At 40.1% G+C, this 15,961-nt stretch overlaps 1 protein-coding gene across 1 annotated transcript in view; it reads right to left on the bottom strand.

Moving 5' to 3' along the window:
- Positions 1–15,961, bottom strand: part of TBL1XR1 (TBL1X/Y related 1) — a 114,145-nt gene that overhangs the window by 28,537 nt on the left and 69,647 nt on the right. Inside the window, exon 3 of the mRNA XM_084267400.1 lies at positions 9,326–9,393. The gene's annotated coding sequence lies outside the window, so the exon portion shown is untranslated. The remainder of the gene's footprint in view (positions 1–9,325; positions 9,394–15,961) is intronic.

Genomic DNA, 15,961 nt, shown 5'->3' with positions numbered 1-15,961 from the left:
TCACTAAGTGCTAAAGTAACAGCCTACTAATACTCTCTAGATCCAGACACAGAGAATCAAGCACTAGAAAGATGAAAACTGGAAGAAGCATTATCTGCTACATTGTTTAAAACACCATGCAACGTACCTCTCCAGCATGCACCCAGTTTTAAGCATGCAACTATGCGACTACTAATCTTCTGTACTGCATTAAAGCCTTAGCAAAAAATTAATTATGGATGAACGTGGGAGCACACCCATTAATCCCCTCCTGGATCAAACTGTGCAAAAATTTCAGAGAAAATAACTGATTGAGAAGAGCTCTTGAGTCGAGCAAAATGAGTCCCATCAAGAGCTTCTGCTGAGATTAAGAGAGGGGAGAGACAACATCCAAAAAAACATCTTCTACTTTGACCACACATCAATGAAAATAAGCGCAAGCACTATGGTTCAAGCTTTCTGATCAAGAACGTGTAGAAACTGAACAGTTAAATGGAGTTAAAGATCTCCATACTGTGCTACATTTCTGCTCTCAGCTGATTTATTCTCATTTTCACTGCTGGAAAACCCACCAAATAACGTGGCATGCGAGTCTGATCAAGAACATTCCATTTTTTCCAATACATTGTTCCTGATGTTCCCACAATAGATCATTCAGAGCTCTAAGGGACTGTGTCAATTGAATTGAATGATGTGGTCGCCTGCTGGTACATAAATGCAAAGGCAAAGCTGAGGGGGTTTATTTTCAAAACAGGAGACATTGATCCTGTGACAATGTTCCATTACCCTGACTTTATTTCTATTAGAGACAGTGATTACATCTACATCAATCGCTTGAGCTGATGGATATTGGTGCACTAACAGTGACACAGTTTTTCACTAGGCTGCTGCTGCTGACCCGCATACTGATGGCTTACAAAAAAGATTCATTCCAAGCTTGGACTATAATGTGACTTCTTTGTCAATGAAAAACTACTGAAGTTGGGGCAGACTGTTGTAACTAGTTGTTTTTCAACTGTCTGTGGTTTTGTTTAGGTTTTGGTTTGGTTTCGCTGTGCTGTGGGTTGGTTTTTTTTCTGGAAACCTTATTGTGAAACAGTGATTAGTGACCGTGTAGCCTGGCACAGATTCTGTTTGTTATAATTGATATATTTATATTGCTACCTGATGGTAATAAAACAGCATATGCAGTTCTTACAAACATCTGTGGAAAGATATCTCTGCACTCCTGCAAGAGCATCCCTATCTTGATGAGAGATTCTTTCCATACAGGCTCCTTTTCCATCTCCCAGTGCCATCACCCTTTCATGGTTTCTATCCTCTGTACTTGCTATCTTTCCCAAGCTGGTGATCCATCTTCTGGCTTTCATCTCTTCATCTGACATATGATCTAGAGCCGGTTGTCACGCATTTGCCCTGGTTTTCACCTCTTCAACATGCACTGCCTGCATGCACTCTACACTCCTGGATTCATGTCTCCAACTGCTTTCAAGAGCACCGACTTTATCTGTACTTCCTTCAGTCTTTTCTTTTTCTACATTCTTCTTTCACTAATTTTCCCTTACAGCACATGAGTTACTAACATTTTGCACAAATAATACTCTGGTGGTTGAAAAAAAAATTGAATTCATTTTTAACAACAGTGACTTCTATTCCAACTAAGCCCTGTTCATTTTATTTGTCCTTGTTTGTTTAGCCTTGTGCCCTGAGTCACGTCCTGAAGTGCCTGCAGGAGAAAGGCCTTTGTCTGACTCGCTTCAGTGTATTTACTGCAGTAGGTTACCTTATTGTTGATTAGGAAGGGTTGGTTTGGCTTTTTTAATGCTGCCATAACAACAACAAATTGAGGCGATTTGGAGTTATACCTACACACAGTAACAAAGCACAGCAGAGATCGGAGTTAGCACAGAAACCAGGACAACAGCACACCTGCCAGAGCCAACCAGCATCGTCTCACGGCACCCCTCCACACCAGGCGGGCATCTGTGATGTACAACTTGGGGTGTAGGTTGGGCACCTCCTTGCTGAAGTCCATTCCATAGAGCATCTGTAACTATTCCATATCCAAAAGACACCAAGTGTTCCTCTGTGGTGAGGCCTGGTACTTGTGAGGCTGAGCCTGGGGGCACCCACCCAAGCAGCCCTTGCCTGGGGGACCTGAGACTGCCAGATGCACAGCATTGAATCTTCCCTAGGATTTAACTTCTGAAACACCCGTGAGAGGCCACCTCTGCCTCATTGTTTGGGACTTGCTTTGTAAAATGCAAGGCTTCTATGTTTTATTAAGGTTGCTATCATTACTCAGGCAATTATCCTAAATTCCTGTGGGTCTTTGAGACCTGGTTAGTATGTCCCTGTGAACAACAAAGACAAACTAAACCTGAATGTACTCACACCAGCCTGGACACAGACAGCTGTATGAACGTGACCTTTTCCAACAAAGGATCCCCTTGTTTACCCTGCCCTTGGCGTACGAGCCTGAGCACTCACACCTCAGCTTTTTTAGCACCCATAAAGCTAATTCCAAGTGCAGGTTTTATTTTCAGCACAAAAGTAGACAGAGTTATCCTACAAATAATATTAACCACATAAACAGAGCAAGAGAAGCATTTTCTGCAGTGGAAGGCCCAGGGGAAGAGGTGCTCAATGGACCTGGCTGGAGAAAATTTGCAACGCTGAGCATCTTCCTCAGCCCCTACATTAATTTAGAAAAGATCTTAAATTATCAGGCATAGCACGTAACTTCTGCAGTGCTGTGGATATAAACACGCAATTTGATTTGGGGGGGTGGGGTAGGGAAGGAGAGACAGTAATGAGGTGCTCTGTTCATAGAGCAGGTGAAGAGGGTTTGATCTATCTAAACGCAAATAAACCTGCCTTCTCTCTCCATTGTTAAGCCTAGGCTTATATACCTTTCCCATGAGAGAAGTAGTTTTGGAATTATATTCTCTGGCAGCATCTAGTTTGGGGATAACAAATAATTTTTCTAAAATTCCTTTGTGAATGCGTGAAAGCTGCCAATTTTTTCCTGAGGCAGATGTTTTGCTGAATACTAACAGCTCTGAGTCCACTGTCTCTGAAAAATGAAGGGTGAAATGTAAAACCCCTGTGAGAAAATACAATAATGGGGTGAAAAAAAGAGGAAAAACACCCTAACAGTCTCACAGGATGGAGAAAAGATCCTTTAGTTACAATTTATAACAATTACAATTCAAGAAAACATAAACTGTTAACAAGGAAAGATATCATCCCCAGCTTTAGTAGCCATGAATCAAGAGCTACTACACCAAACCCTGCTACTTACTGAAGAGGAGGCCAGATATTTTTTATTATTTTGTTTTTAATTGAGATTAAGATAAAGCAAACAGTGCTCTAAAGACAGCGAAAACAACTAATTAATTAAACTAAGACCACAAAGGGTTTATTTGGTTTTTTAATGGCTTCTGACCGTTTGGGACAAGGCTGGTATTACTTATGAGTTGCAGAACGATGGCAAACAGGTAGATTGGTACCTACAAATGGTAGTAGTAGAAATACACTGTGTTTCAGACATGTTTTTCTCTATTAACTCAGATATTAAACATGTTGAGAATCTAACTGCAGTTGGACAGCAGAATTTGGTATTGAAAGTATGCGCCAACATTCATCATATTTAGTGTTCAAAGTTCTCTACAGCCACCAAACATATCCTAAAGCCTGGAATAAATTAAATGTAAACTGACAAGTTCTTTCTAGCCTCAAGATGTTCACCTAAAAGATTTAAAGACATGTAACTCGTGATTGACTGCAGCATTATGCATGAATGGAGAGTTTTAAAGAAGGCTTAAGAAAAGTTTACCCTCAGATTAAAAACTCAGCCCTTTCCTTTACTCAAGCATTTTCACATCCAGCCCTGTTTACCAAAGCTGCCTGAAACAAGCCTGTAGGAATCCACAGGTAAATAACCATTATGAATTGAGGACCTTCAAAAACAGGGAGAGGGAAACCAAACACACTGAAGCAAAAAAAAAAAAAAAACCAAAATCCCACACCACACCAACCACCTTTCACAAGAGATAACATGCTTCTACAGTGGGTCGTATGTACATGAAGGAACACATGAGTCTTTTAGATATGTCCAGCCACACACTCCTCCTCTGCCCCTGCTTTATTAGGCTGCTAATCCATAAGACATCCTTTCCTTGTAACCACTCTGATATCATCTCCGACATCACTTGGTTTTATTCCCAAATAAAACCAAGTGCAACAACAGTATTAAAAAGTACAAACCTGAGTCTTTAAAAGCTGTCTGAGACCTGTAGTACATCTGTGTTCAAGAACACTCAATTGGAGCGTCTGAGTTTAAATGACCCATCAAGTACCAATGCAAACAAGATCAAGGGCAAAGGGGCAGTACAAAACCTCCTTCACTTCAGTTGGTTTGGGTTTTTTACTTTCAGGACTAATTAGCAGGAAGAAATCATTAAGAACATTCCTCAGAAAAAGAGATGCACTAATTTAAATTTATTTAATGCTTACAAATTTACTTTAGAAAAAGGATCGTTGAGGTGGATCAGAAACCAACTGCATTTACTGTAGCACCTCAAGATTTAACTACAGGTGGACTTTGAAATGAGGGTGCTGCATTTTCCAGAAGCACCTAAATCATTTCAAAGCCTTACTGGAGCTGATTTCAACAAAGAACAGGACGTGAAGTTTCTGCCTTTCCTGGGTACTTCCAAAGACCAGCTGACACATCTCGCAAACCCCATGAAATACATTAAGAAACAAACATTGTCTGAGAAACACCGGTATTCAGAGAGTCAAAGCTCTTCTTGCCCGGTAAACTTAAATCAAGTATTACAGTAAGAGTATAACATACATGACCTCAGCCCTCCTAAGAAGACTGGGCATGGCCACTCATAAACAGGACCACAATGATTGACTCCTCTTAGGCAGTGACACAGCATGATCAATGTACTTGTATTTTCTATTTACGACCTAAAACAACAAAAATGAGACCACTGTAAAATTCCCATTTCTTCTTTCACTGCTCTATATACCAGTCTGCAATACAGATGTCATCTATTAAGTAGTAATAGAGAAATAAAGCAACAGCAAACCAAGCAACATCTCAGATGCTGTGCCAGCCACAGCTGCTGGGGAAGGAGGAACGTGTGCCTGAGACAGCACTGGAAACAGCAGTCTAGAGGCACGTTTCAAGGGCCGTTGGCACAGGTTGTGAGAACAGAGTACTGTCTTATTTGTACTGAAAGAAAAGACTGGGTATTCCTGAGCCACCATTCTAACATCATTGGTCCCTCACAGCTGCCACTGCCTCCACCACACATGAACTAGGAGGCAGCATGACAACCAACAAAGAACAGGAGAGGCGATAGCCCCATGCCACATGTTACACTGTGGGAATGGACACTCAACTATACAAGGAGTTCAGCTGCAGACAGAAGAGCCTTGGCAGGACAGAGGTAGCTCCAACAAAAACACCTTGACCACAGTAACTCTGCAACAAGGGCCAGATTGTTTCCCAAGCCTGCAAGTATCTCTTTCCTTAATTTAACATTCAGATGGTATGACAACAGCTACCTTCATTGCTGATGTTCAATCCCCACATCTCTACATCCCACTCTGTACCACAACTCAAAGTTTGACTAAATTGTCATGAACAAAAAACTATACTGCCTATGCCTTAATGCTATGTATTTTGGCAGAGAACATCCATCCATATTAGCTATACCTAAGTTTCCATAAGTAATAGTATCAATTTTTCCCTTCAAGTACATACATTTAATGAAAAACTCACTCATGCCTCCAAAGGCTGTCTAGACATTAAGTTGGTGTCGTCCCCCCCTCGCTTCCTGCCTTCAGCATGTGCTTACTTGTTCTCTAAATGAAGCTGTATCAAGGGTCTTTTGGCAACATATGAAGAACAACATATATGCTGAGGTGATACGTCTGTAATACACAGAAAAGACACGCAAAACAGTCATCATCATTGACCAGATTTTCCATACCCTGCAATATCTTTTTCCTCTCCTTTTTTTTTTTTTTAAACTGGGAGCTGTTCCAATATCTGAATCATCAAAGAGCAGTCTTTTCTTTTACAAAGTGCCCTGAAAAATAAAAACAAGCTTTTCTTCCCTTGCCTGTTGAAAATGGAGTATTTTACCTAACTCAAATTATCCTAGACTAAGGGCAACTTTGAATCAATGCCAAGTTCTGATACTTCATCGGTGTTTAAGTGTAGAGGCATATTTATACTACTGTGAAGGAAAAACTCCCAGAGATCCAATGAACATGCCTGCCATAACACAGCCCCAGATGGCTCCTATATATTCTAAAGTCACCTGTATCTGTAGAAGCAACTGCATTGTTTATCTCAGAAGATTAAAAGAACACCACCAAATGTTCTTCTTGCTAATCTGGCACTGTACAGAGGGTCTGACCAATAAAAGGAACCTGAACACACCTGTAAAGGGATATGCAGTAAGTTTCAAAAATGAACTGAAAGATGGTTTATAAGAACACTGGCTTTGCTTTTCTGTATAGCACACAGGATGTAAAAAAGCTATACCAAAGTAGCCCTTTGTATATAGAGTTTTGTGAGGGAAGCATCCTCCAAAATTGTATGTAAACGCTTGTGTGTCTCTACAGACGTTTAAGAACAGAGAACTTTTAAACTGTTGGATTGTACAGTGAAAGCAGGAGACCCAAGCAAAGAAAAATCTTACTAAATGGGCTCAAAGTCGCAAAGGATCCAATTAAATAGAAAGTTCAAACCTGGAACGTTTCCTCTTCTTTCTGACTGCTTAGGCCAACATCAGCCACCTATTCTCCATCCCCTTTGAAGCAAACTATTCAAAACCTGAAGATACATCATCCGTCCGTTACGGACCCCCCCCTCTATTAGAGCCTGCTATGTTGAGTTAAATGGTCTCCTCTACTGGTACAGTTGGAAACACCATCACAGCTTTGGGTAGAGAACACATTTTTGCTTAGTCAAGTTAAAACATCAGAGATGGAAATACACCATGTCTTATAACTGCAGGCTACTATTACACAGGCAGCTGCACTGAAAGAGTCTTCAAATTGTCCCGCAAATGACCTCTATCTTTTGCAGAATTAAGCAATCACAGTAACTACTGCTGCTAGTTCAGATTTAAACAAATTAGATAGGACAGCTTTGCAAAAAAAAGGAAAAGCCACCATATTAGGTTATTTTTACCTTACTTCAACCACAGGAATAACAGGTTCCACACATGAAAAACTCTGCTCACCCATTTCCAGTAATAGGACCTTTATTTGAAAATAAAGACATGATAGAAAGGAAGAAGTCCAGACTGCAAACAGCTCCCCTCATCTTTCTTTTCTTACAATATTTATAAAGCTGTGAGGCCTTTACTTTCCAGAACTGCTGTTTAACATTCTTGAGTGATGCTACACAAAACTTTGGACATCTGTTTCTCTCACACCAATCTGAAAACCTATTTTCTTCCACTCCAAAGTTTAGAAACTCTAATGTAAGTCTACATGCATTATTTTTACAGTTTAACGCAATAACAAAGAAAGATTAATAAGAAACAAGTGATGCACAAATTCAATTGCTCACCACCCATGGAAAAAAAATCCTGATGTCCAGTCAAGCGGTGATCCCACCTCCCAGCTCACTTCCCCAGCTCTATCTGGAGCATATTGCTCTATGGCTGGGAACATCCCTTGGGCCACCCTGGGACAGCTGTCCTGGCTGTGCTCTCCCAGCTTCCTGGGCACCTGGCAGGGTGTGGGAAGCTGAGAAGTCCTCAACTAAGCATAAGCTCTACAACTACTTAGCAACAGCTAAACACATCAGTGTGTTACCAACATTGTAAGCCCAAAGCCCAGCACCATACCAGCTCCTAGAAAAAACCCACAACTGTATCCCAGCTGAAACCAGGACAAATACCATACCCAAATATTTTAGATAGGCCCCTAACACAATGACAGCAGTAAAAATAGCTCCCACCTTTAGACTAATTCACTTACACCTTCAGATGGCATCCTTTTGCTTCCCTAATTCATCAGCCTCCAGATCCTTCTCAAGCAAGCCTCCTCCTCTCCTTCACAATCTCCAACACTGAAAGACCTACTACTAGTTTCTTAGGTTGGCTAGAAAAGGACACTCAGTTGTTCTTGTGTAGCCCACCCCATCTTGATTTTTAGAAAAGAAAAAGAGCTCTTGTGAAAGCATACATAGATACGGATCAATCCAGAAGAACATTTAAACATATACTAGCCCCCCCGCCCCTTGATTTCAACTGCTTAAGTGATTTGTTGGAGCAAAGCCAGTACAATAGTTCCCTGCAAGAGGAAGGCCATAAAGAACAGTCAGCAATATCCTTCTTTACCTTGTGGGGGGTCTACTTGTAAGATGAAGTTTGGTAAAACAAACTCCCTCTGTCTTTGAGTGCCTTCTATAGACCTAAGATAGTACACAAGTCGAGTCTGCTAAAAACTTTAAGGGATTAAAAGAAAAAAAAAAGAGAAGAAAAGGAAAGACATCTGCTACACCCACAAGACATTTGTTAAATTACAGCATATATTAAAAATTCTACAGATACAAATGTGGTATCAGTTATCTACTGCTGAAAGAACAAATACTCAATTGTGTTCTTGCACAATACGTAAGCACTGCTGTTGGCAGACTGGTTCAGAATTAATTCTCCCTTTATTAGAAAAAGTAAGGTAATCTCCTCTCCCTTGTAACTCTAGCCATGGAGAAGAGATAAGAAAACATGTTTAAGGGAAGTATGAGAAGTCAAGAGAAATGATAGAGGGATTGCAGTTACCTACATTTAAAGAAAATAGGTGCAAAATCATGACTGTACATTAAATGTAAGAAGAGGAGAGTAGTAACAGCACACAGTCTGTATGTTTGCCCTCTGAACCACATATTCATATTTTCCTTTAGGAAGCCAAGATTTCAGTACTTGGGAAAAAAACATACTATACTCAAAACACAGTAATTTCCCCCTGTTTTTAAATCTGATACACACTAAGGCAAGGTTGTCTCCACACCTGAAGTAGACAATACAGTTTTTATAAGGTGTTTTTGCCAAAGGGTCTATTTATTAATATTTCCATGCTGTGAATTGATGTGTTATATCATAACAACTCTCAACAAAACAAGTACGGATTTAACACAAGACAGTAACAGCTCCAAAAGGAGCTGTTAAAGACCACTGAATAAAAAGAACACTTAATATTAAGATTCAGTGGACTGAAAACTGGTACCTAACAAATACTGCAAATGTACCAAACTATCAGTCCACTTTTATGACAAATAAAGAGATAAATCATTGAGTGTCCTTACCAGAACTACTCTCTGAAACCCCACAAAATTGTGATGTGGCAGCAGTACAGCCCTTGGTATTACACCACCTGTAACACAAACCATATTATGATACTTTCTATCAATATTTTAAAGGATGAAAAAAGGATAAAAGCTATTTTTCTACCAGTCTTTTTACCGAAAGCATTAAAACAACATTCTGTTTCCTACGGATTACAACACATGCTTAGAGAAGAAAATAAGTGAACAAAAAATAAAGACCATCTTTTGATTACTTACATGAAATTTATTCCAGAAAATTACATGCATACTTTCCAATCTATCCCCTTCTCACTCTTTTAGCCAAAAACAAAGCCCTACCATTGAACAGAGCATTACTTTTATTGGAATTTCTGATCCTTTTGGCTGCCCATATTGACAAAGGGGAACTTTATGAGAATCCAAATTAAAGTTTACAAATGGCTAAGTATTGATGCAGTGGCTTATTTGAGTGTTAGCTGAGTATACAACTAAGACGACTCAATAGCAAGATAAAAACAAATAGGAAACACAAGGCCATGATAAAACCATTCAGTGTTTTCAAAATTGATCCTTTTGGATCTGAATTTAACACCAACAAATTTTAGAGAACACTTTACATGAAAGAATCCTTAAAATACCCTCACAGACCTAACTTCCACAAGTGGCTTCAGAAGTTAAACGCTCCCTAGTAAAATACAAAATGCACCTGTGATCAGAACAATTCCTGGTCCTCCACTTGTACAACACAGTGGTTCTTACCACAAATATTTCCTGCAGGTGGATTCATTAGAGAGCAATCTTACATAAACTAAGGGATTACAGAGAAAGGTTTGAATGTAAGAGCACAGGAACACTGCCTGGGCATCACAAGAAATAAATCCATGCATCAGAAAAAAAAGCTGTTTGAAGCAGGACATACTCAACAGCAGATCACACAACCCTGCCCCAGATGGAAGAGGATAGGGAAAACAGCAAGCTATTTTCTAAATACTTAACTCCAGCCACAAAGGCTTACAAAGTACATTACAATTAACACTCAAACTTCCCAAAGACGTCCTTAAAACAAGGCAGGCAACAGATTCCTTTAAAAGCACATCGCATTTAAGACTTCAGAACATCTTATTAAAAATCACTGGCCTATAAGAAACCGTTATTTATTCTGTTACTGAGCTGAACAGGACCTCAAAAAGGTTTTTTTTCCTTGTTTTGATTTTGGTCAGCAATCATTTTCCTTATTTAAATTCCCAAGAAATTCAAGCCAAGCAGCATCTGCTCCTTTACCCTTTCCTGAGAGCTGGGTGGACAGAGTCTTCAAACCCAAGGCAAGAGAAGGTGGAATGCCACAAGCACTGATGGTTCTATACTCCTCCATACATACAGAAACTGCAGCATTGGTTTAATTAATATTTAGTTTATATTTACTTATTAATGGCTCTCCATTTCAGAATGAGAAGTCACAAATACTGTCGTCTAGACTTGTGAAAAATAAATGCTACAAAGCATCACTTGGAGATCACCAGCTTCCTCACACTAGAAGTCAGTTTATGCATTACTACACTTCTAAGAAAAACATTCTAGTACCACCACCTTGGACTTGAGAAGCATCCTGGTCCATCTCTGTACCAACACTTACTGGCAGTGGCTCACACAAAATAAGTGAAAAGGTCCTGACCCTGTATTAATGTAATTTTATTCTCTGCTAAGCTAATACGTACTGCCTTGACCATTTCTGCAAATCTAACTGGATACATCAACTGCACTGCTGAAATTGAATTAAAAAAAAATCAGAAGCAAAGTCTAACACACTTATAAAAGTCTTAACTCCATGATGAATGACGGTGCAAAAGGTCATTGGAAGGGAATGACAATCCTTCTGGCTGAACAAACAAGAGGGGGTAATAAGTTTCCATGTTACATGTTTTGAAATGTGGGCATTTTACATTTGCATTAAGTATTTTTATTCATTTAGAGTAAATTCTGTTTCAAGTATGTAACTAATATCATCCCAAAACCAATGTCGAAGAAGAAGAACCAGGAGGCTCCAGAGGAGAGCAGCAGGACACCGCGCCCTCAACAGAAGCTGCTTTAAGAGGAATTCCTTTCCTCTCCACAGCTCCCCACATAGCACACACAAAAACACAACAGAGCACTAGACATTCCTCACTGCATCACCCTCCCCTACACCAACAACAGGAAACCTGGCCACAGGTAACCAGTGTGCCATAGGAAGGGGAGGGCTGAGGAGGGCACAGTGAGAATTCAGTGCATGACCCAACCAGGTGGGTCGTTCAAGAGCGACTGAGTGACAACAGTAGTTTTTCAGATGGATCCCAACAGCCAGCCACTTCTGTGGTCACTTCAATCACATAATGTGTCTACCAGAGAATCCCCCAAATTATATTTCTCCTGGAAACAGCTTTAATCCTGGTTCAAATTAACAAGTCAAATTTATTGCATGTGCTGCAACACATTACATAGAACATGTGCACTGTTTTAATGTTAGTGATATGAACAGTTTGTAGCACCTAGGATCAAAAGTGTCATGGCTAAATATACTCCTACCAAGCAATGTGATGAAACAAAGCACATCACAAGGTGGCTCACCTACAAACACAGAGCAGGAATTCCCTTCCCACATCCAGCCACTCTTATAACTTCCATTCTGCAGCAATGCTGTGGACTGCTTGGTAGTCACACACAAGAATTAGTTCACTGCAAGCATAGAATCCTTCCCTCTGCAGCATAAAATAGCTAGGCATTTAAAAAACACATACAAAAATATACCTAACCTCCCTATGTCAAAATAAGTGACAGAGCAAGAATTTTATCACAACGATACATGTGATGATGCCACAGGTAAACATCCTGCACTGGTTTCAGCACAGAGCAGCGACAGGACTGGGCATTTAACAAGAAGATTGAATGAAAATGTCACTCTTTCTTGAGGCAGTTGATTACTATCGGTGAAGTTGGAGGATGGGGTACCCACCAAGGCCACGCTGGATTCACCTGGGCACACTCCTTGGTCAGCACCAACTCTTACGTACCCACTTCATCCACCACCTTTCCCTGAAAGAAATCCAGGAAAAAGTGTCTCCTGTACTTCTCTAAACTAAAGGGATATAGCTATCCAAACCTGGACTTAATCTCTTAGAACGACAGCTCTGTTTGCAGCCCTCCCAAACATTAAGGCAGCAATTTTCATCCCAAGTTCTTTTTTTCCTATGCCTCACAACTGAAATACTTACTACTATTACATTGGCACTTCCGAAGTCAATGCAATTATATTTTTTTTAGTACTCAAAAAATGGATTTTTTAACAAACAAGTAACATATCTTTTTTGAATGACTGTCCAGGGGGGCTGCTGTTTTGATATTAAATCATGTATAGTCAGGAAAAAAGACAAAAAAAGTAAATTATGTCCTCATAAAAAGTACTGATGTGCATTTGACAAATTGAATGTGGCCCATCAGGGAGAGAGAAGTGAACCACTTTTAGGAAGTATTGTTTACTGTTGTCTTTCCCACTAGACCAGCTGTTAACAGTATTTGATGTTGTTTTCTTTCAGTAGGATGACTTTTGCCAAGACTATAGCAAAGACTGCTACTAAGGCGATGAACTGCACACATAAGGAAAAAGAATTCAGTATAAATTGACTTTAAATACAAATTTAAGTCTCCCTGTTGAACTTAAAGTAACACATGCATTTGGATCTTCGGAGAGCTCAACACATGAACAAGGGCTTATTTTTAGTCCTACGAGCGCAGCAGAATTTCTGGTCTGCTTCTCCCTCCATTTGCATAAACCCAAATGTTACCACTGAGATACTTGATCTGCTTGCTCCCACTTATTCCCTCTAATCCCTCTATTTCAAAGACCATCCAAGCAACAAATGTCACCAAGCAGAGTGACTGAAATCTAAGTAACGTGTTAACAAAATAAATCTTGGGTTTGCAGACGAAGCAACCCTTGCTTTTCCATTGTGATTCCGCAAACAGCGCCACTTTTTGCCATGCCTCTGAGAAAAAACACAACTAGCAGGAGAAGCAGCTTAGAGAAAACCAAAGTCTTGGGTTGGAAAATTCACATCAGCCTCTTAGAATCGCTCTATGAAACAGAAGCAAATCTGTTTAATTTTAAAGTAGGATTGCACTGACTGCTAAATATTTGGTTCTAAGTCAGAAGCTCGCACAGCAGCACAACCAAACTGCAGCAGAAATCAAACTGACAATAAATCATTTATCCTGAGCAAAGTTTAACATCACAATTCACAGAAAATTCACAGAACGAACATGATAAACGTGGTATTTCCTTGATAACACCCGACATCACAATTTCAGGGGAAAACAGAAACATTCATCGCAGAGGAAGACTCCAAGATCACAAAGAGCCCTAACCCTGCCAAAAGGGACTGGGAGTGACACTACTCAGATACTGAAAAACACATGCAGGCAAGTCTGAGCATTACAAAAGTTTAAAAGTCCCTGGGTCATAACTCTCGTGAAAAACCCCCAGGAAAATTCATTTGGTAAGCTTACAGCCCAGACCACTAACATTTTCCATACAGCTCCCCAGGCAGACAACAACCAGACGTAGATTAACAAGCAAAGCTTCAGCAGTGCTGCATCTTCAAGTGCAACTCTACTGTTGAGCAGTACTTGATGGCCAAACAGTTATTCCACAATCTGAAAATGAAACCATGAGGTTTAAGATCTTTACCTGTAGAACATTAATGTTCTGCTTTGACTACCTGAAGGCAATGTCCCAAGTGAACATGCATCTGTTATCATCTTCCATATCCAGTGTCATTTCCATAACTCATCCTTTTAACGATTTAAGAAGTCGTACAATACCAGTGCAGAGGATATTTTCACAGTCCACTGGTGACACTCAGAAAGCCTTGTACTTGACAAGCTATAGAGGGCACACCACAGAAGCACTATGTCTGTCTGTACCAGCTTTGACTGGTGCAGATATTGACCAGGCAGGTTAAGATTTACTGTGTTGCATATTCTTCAATAAGGTTTTCAAACACTAAATGGAAACAACCCAAGATTTAAAGAACTGAAGCAAAGTGGCTCAAGTTCCCTATTACCCAATATTCTTCATACTTGGGAAACATGCTTGCTTTTTTTTTTTTTCCCTTTTGTTTTTACTATCCTGCAGAGTATCTCTAAGGCCCTGATGTGTATTGCTGGGTCAGGTTTTTTCCACTGGTTGCTTATGTATTGTCTGTCCCAGGCATTTCTTGTATATATTTCTATAAAGTTACCTGGAAACAAGACACTGAAATTCCCATCCTTTCTGTTTGAGCTATTCCAATTCTTCAGCCTGATCATAATTTAACCTATTTGGCTTGAAGCCTTCAAGTTTTATATGCGTATTCTCAGTGAAAAGACCAACACAGGAATGATTTTTACCAAACTGGAGGGCAGAAACGTTTCATTTTTTAAAGGTTGCCTCCAACTGTATTGTTTCATTACTGGTCTTGCAAAGGCTACAGACACTACTTCGCATACTCATTAAAGTTGATCTCGGGAGCTTGCATCTCTTTTTCCTGAAAAAGCAGCTTTCAGAACATTAAGCTGATCAAAAGCCTTGTAAAGCTGGTTTGCTTCCCCGTTACTGAAAATCCTCAACTTTGTAGTTTTAAAATTTAGTTAAAAACTCAAAACCAAAACTTTTCCCCTCTCACCATTCTGCACATAAACTCAAGCAATATATCTTACTACAGCGGCCCTCACACCAGTCACCACAGCAGAGCACAAGGCTGCTACACCCTTCATGCCAGCAAATACACAAGATGAGCAGCCTTCACTTTTCCATTTACTCCCAGTAAGTTGGTGCTACCACATTCTCCCAGAGAGAAGTGTGAGAGCTGAAACTCCCCACATGTGACACTGGACAAGGACACACAGAAATAAGGTCTGCCCTTGCCACTCTCGATTGCGAGAAGGGAAGCGCCAAACTGCTGGGCAGCAGCAGTGTCGTGCAGGAGTCCTGGTTCCTCAAATAAAAGTCAAGTGGGGCTTGGGAAGGAGCACACACCTCAAACTGGGGTTTAATGTGCTTGGGTATGCACACAAAAGCAGCAGGACTTTATCCTAAATTGGACTGAAAGCAGGTTATATCACAATGATGTCATATCTAATTGAAGTCCGTATCACTAGAATAGAGGCTTGCCAAGGTAGATACAAACATCACTTGGCAGCCACAGTGGTTGTCACACCTGCTCTGGAACACATCTCAGGACAGGAAAGCAGACAAAGCTATTGATTGAATAGTCTGATTTCTAAAATTTTAGAAGATTTTGCTTTATTTTATAGCGCTACAGTAACACTATACTAGAGGGAAAGAGAGGTCTCGGACTTCAGAGTTGCAACTGAGCAATCACGTGGAGTTACAACATAGCTCTTGCACTCTGGGGAGACAAGTTAAATTCTTGGCTCAGGCCTGTAGTGAAAATAAACCAGGCAGCGTTAATCTAGTCACCATTTACTCATAAATCACATTAAAAAACCCCAAACCTTAGTTTACTAAGTGGCAGCCCAAAACATCACAAATGCATCTGTCGGGAGTAACAGCAAAAAGGAGGTGTCTGACAAAGCCTTAAAAGAAGCTCTTGTAATCTGTGT

This window comes from Gallinula chloropus (genome assembly GCF_964237585.1).
Source record: "Gallinula chloropus genome assembly, chromosome: 8".
NCBI lineage: Eukaryota > Metazoa > Chordata > Aves > Gruiformes > Rallidae > Gallinula > Gallinula chloropus.
Note: the sequence above shows the minus strand (reverse complement) of the source record. Positions and strands in the feature narration are given on the sequence as shown.